This window comes from Mustela nigripes, chromosome 5 (assembly GCF_022355385.1).
Source record: "Mustela nigripes isolate SB6536 chromosome 5, MUSNIG.SB6536, whole genome shotgun sequence".
NCBI classification, from domain to species: Eukaryota; Metazoa; Chordata; class Mammalia; order Carnivora; family Mustelidae; genus Mustela; species Mustela nigripes.
The window spans coordinates 117,334,590-117,339,649 of record NC_081561.1 but is presented as its reverse complement, the minus strand read 5'-3'; the positions used below and the strand labels follow the sequence as shown (position 1 = coordinate 117,339,649).

The following is a 5,060-nucleotide window of genomic DNA, read 5'->3' as shown; positions in this document are numbered from 1 at the left end:
CAGCTGTGTGTGTGTATGTATATACACACAATATATACATACTGTATATGATGTAGTGTCATTTGAGAGTGGACTTGGATTATTTGAAAATGTATACTGCAAACTACAGGTGAATCACCAAAAAAAGTTAAAAAAAAAAAAGTATAGCTGATTGCCTAAAAATGAAAGAAAATGGGTCATTTCAAATGTTCATTTAAAAACAAAAAAGGCAGTGCTAGCTTCAGCAGCACATACACTAAAATTGAAATGATACAGAGACGATTAGGATGGCCTCTGCACAAGGATGACATACAAATTCGTGAAGCGTTCCATATTTTAAAAAAATAAATAAAACGTTAATGGGCCGACAAAGAGTGGAAGACAAAAATAGGAGGAAAGAATAAGGGCAGCAAATTTTTAAAAAAGTAAAAAATATGGTAGATATTATTCTAACTGTATCTATTACCACTTTAAAGTTGAATGTTCTAATTAAACCACTAAAGGACAAAATATTTTTGTAATGGATCAAAAAACTAGATCCAATGATGTGTTTTCTATAGGAAACCCATTTTCAATGTAGAAACATATCTATTTAAGTAAATGAATGGAGAAAGATGTACCAATTCTAACACTAATCAAAATAATTTCAGAAAGAATTTATTTCAGAGGAAAAAGTGTTATCCGGGATAAAGAGACACATTAAATAATGTTAACAAGAGGTCGACAATAAAGACATAATAATTCTTACCATCCATGCATCAAAATATGTGAAAGCCTCAACATAATGATGCAAAAGATAGAATTTCAAGAAGAAATAAAAGGATCCTCTATCATACCTGTAGACTTTAACACTCTCCTACCAGAAATGGACAGATCTAGCAGACAGAAAATATGTGTGGATATAGCTGAACTTAACAGTGCCCATAATCAGTTGGATACAATGGACATGCCCAGACTGATTCATCCAACAGCAGCAGATTATACATTCTTCTCAGACTTACAAGGATCATTCACCAAAATATACCACATTCTGGGTCATAAAGCACACTTAACAACTCTAAAAGAATAAAAACCATACAATGCCTCCTTTTATACTACAAGGGAATTAAACTAGACATCAGTAAACAGAAAAGTAGCTAGCAAATCCCGAGATATGTGGTAAATAAACAATACAGTTCTAAATAACACACAGGTCAAAAAAGATCCAGAGAAATTACAAAATATTTAGAACTAAATGAACATGAACATACAGTCTATCAAAATTTGTAAGATGCAGTGAAAACAATATTTAGAGGGAGAATCATAGCATTGAATGTATATATTAGAAAAGAAGTAAGATCTAAAATTAATAATCTAAGATTCCAATTTAGGAAACTAGAAAAAGAAGAGCAAATTAATTCCCAAGTAAGAATAATAAAAGAAATAATAAAAATTAGAATAAGAATCAATGAAATTGAAAAGAAGAAATCAATGGAGAAAATCAATAAAACCAAAAGCTGGTTCTTTGAAAAAATCAATAAATTAATTTTGGATAACATCTAGTGAGGATAACCAGGGAAAAAAAAGAAAAGAGGATAAACAAATCACTAGTATCAGAAAGGAATGAGGGTTATCACTGTTGCTCCCATCACATTAAAAGGATAATAAAGGAGTATTATGAACAACTCTATGTCCCCCAATTGGACAACCTAAATGAAATGGACCAATTGTTTGAAAGGCATAATCTTCCAAAACCCACACAAGAATAACAAAGTGAACAGGCCTAAATTACTTGAAAAAAATTGAATCTGTAATAAATAACCTTCCCAAACAGAAAACACGAGGTCCAGATATGTTCACTGTCGAATTCTACAAAAATTTAAAAAAATAAATTATACTGATTCCCTACAATTTCTTCTAGAAGATAGAAGCAAAGGGAATACTTACTAACTGGTTCTATGAGTCCAGCATTACTCTAATACCAGAACTAGAGAATGGCATTACAAGAAAAGAAAACCACAAGACTGTATTACTTATGAGCACAGATACAAATTCCTCGCAAACATTGACAAATCAAATCCAATAATGTATAAGAATTATACACCACAACCAAGTTGGATTTATCCCAGGCATGCATGCCTGGATCAACATTCCACAATCAATTAATGCATTCTATCCCATCAGCAAGCTAAAGAAGAAAAATCACATGATAGTATCAACAATACAGAAAAAGTATTTGACAAAGTGCAATATGCATTCATGATTACTCTTAGTAAATTAGGAATAGAAGGAAGTTTCTTCAAAATGATAATACCTACTAGAAACCTACAGCTAAAAATTAACCAACCAACCAAACAAATAAAAAAACCTTACAGCTATCAAAATATTTATTGGTGAGAAACTAAAAGCTTTCCCATTAAGATCAGAAATATGACAATGTGTTCCTTCTCAAAACTCCTTTTCCACATCAGAACTGGAAGTACTAGTTAATGTAATAAGATGAAAAAAGGAAACGAAAGGTAAGCTAATTGGGAAGGCTGAAATAAAACTGTGTACTTTTGCAGATGATATGATTTCAATGTAGAAAATCTGGACCAATTAAACAAAGTCATTTACTTTCCTCTATACCAACAATGGACAAGTGTAATTTGATATTGAAAACACAATGTAATTTCCATTAGCACTTCTTAAAATGAAATATCTAGGTATAACAGAATTTGTATAAGACCTAAATATTGAAAACTACAAAACTCTGATGAAAGAAATCAAAGTAATGAAATAATGGAGCTAATATTCCATGTTCACAAAGACTGACCGCTGGCAAGATGTCAGTTCTTTCTAACTTGATCTACAGATTCAACAATTCCAGTTAAAGTCCCAGAAAGTTTTTTTTGGTGGAAATTAACAAAAATAATTCTAAATTTTATGGACAGATAACCCAGAATGGCAATACAACAGTGAAGGAAAAGATCAAAACCAAGACTGGCACTACCCAACTTCAAAACTTATCATAAGCTTAAAGTAATCAATACAGTGTTTTATCAAGTGAAAGAACAGACAGATTAATGGCACTACGTGAAGAGCCCTCTAATATATATGATCTACACAAGAATAGTCAGCTTTACAAAGGAGCAAAGGCAATACCATGATGCAAAGACAATCTTTTTAACAATGGTGCTGGAACCATTTTATATGTAGAAATCCACATATAAAAAATTGAATCTAAACATAGACCTATACCCTTTATAAAAATTAACTCAAATTGTATCATAGGCCTATATGTAAAGTTAAAAACTATAAAACTCCTACAAGAAAACCTTAATAACCTCAGGTATGGTGATGACTTCAGATACAACACTAGGAATGATCCATGAAAGAAAGAATTGATAAGCTAACATTTCTGACAAAGGACTATTGTTGTTCAAAATATACAAATGGCCCTTAGAATTCAACAATAAGAAGACAAACAACCTGATTTTAAAATGTGCCAAAGACCTGAACAAACACCTACCAAAGAAAGTATACAGATGGCAAATAAACATGTGAAAAGATATGCCACATCACATTATTTTTTTAAAAGATTTTATGTATTTATTTGAAAGAGAAAAAAAAGCATGAGAGAGAGTGAGCTCAAGCCTGGGAAGAGGAAGAAGGGGAGAGAGAAGCATGCTCCCTGCCAAGCACGGAGCCCAACGTGGGGCTCCATTGCAGGACCCAGAGATCACGACCTGAGCCAAAGTCAGACACTTAACAGATTGAGCCACCCAGGTGCCCCATGTATCACATGTATTTAAACAACAATTATCTACTCCGCATCTGTTAGAATGGCCAATATCCAAAACGTTAACAATACCAAATGCAATATGGATGCGAAGCAACAAAAGTTCTCATTCATTGCTGATCGGAATGCAAAATGGTACAGCCACTAAGGAAGACATTTTGGAAATTTCTTACAAAACTAGATATAATCTTACCATATGATCCAACAATTTTGTTCCTCAGTATTTATCCAAAGGAGTTAAAAACTTACATCCACACAAAAACCTGCATATAGATGTTAATAGCAGCTTTATTATTGCTGAAACTAGAGACAACTAAGATGCCTTTCAGCAGGTAAATGCATAAATACATTGAGGTTCCTCCAGACAGTGGAATATGATTCAGTGCTAGAAAGGAATGAGCTATATCGAGCCACAAAAAGATGTGGAAGAAACTTGAATACATATTCCTAAGTGAAAAGTGTTAGTCTGAAAATGCTAATATTTTATAATTCCAGCTATATGACATCTTAGAAAAGGCACAACTGTGGAGACAGTAAAAGGATATTGGGAAAGGACATTGAAAAGACAGGACCACCAGTTGATTTGTGAGCTGGATCTAAGCAATTAGAGGCTCCTCACCCCATACTCTGTTTTTGAAATGTGGGTTTGGCTGGTCTCTCCCACCTGCAGAGGCTGCTCCAAAGACATGACCTTGGGATATTGATGTGGTATTGAGAATACTTACATGGTATATGCGACTGAGTCCTGTTAAGATTTGGCAGGTTGGCACAGGGATCTATTCATCTTGCTGCTGCCCAAGACAAGCCTTGTATGTAAGATCCTTTTGCTTAATAAAACTGCCATGTACCAACCTGCAATGGCCTGCCACTCTTCAGACTCTCTCTTACCCCTATGTATGGGGATGATTTCAGACTCTACATGGGGTGCTCTGAAGATAATTGTAAACCATCAGAAGATTAGCAGTGCTAGTGATTAGGTGTCAGGGAGGGGTGAATGGGAAAAGCATAAAGAATTTTTAGGGCACTGAAAGTGCTCTGTATTATTCTAAAGTGATGGATACATGTCATCGTACATTTTTCAAAACCCATAGAACTGTACAAGCTCAAGCATGAACAGTAGTGTAAACTTTGGATTTAGGTGATCATGTTATGTCAATGTAGGCCCATTGATTGTAGGAAATGTCCACTCTGGTGGAAGAATTTGATTTTAATGTAGGCTGTGCATATGCAGGAAGGGAAGAGGGTATATAGTAATCTCTGTACCTTCTGCTTAATTTTTCTCTGAACCTTAAATTTCTCTTAAAAATAGTTTATTTTTTAA

The 5,060-nt window shown here is 33.8% G+C and overlaps 1 non-coding gene across 1 annotated transcript; it reads left to right on the top strand.

The window, feature by feature from the left end:
• Window positions 1-211: 211 nt before the first annotated feature.
• Window positions 212-318, top strand: LOC132018827 (U6 spliceosomal RNA). Its single transcript, XR_009404609.1, has one exon. It is a non-coding gene; the product is annotated as a U6 spliceosomal RNA (small nuclear RNA).
• Window positions 319-5,060: the final 4,742 nt, after the last annotated feature.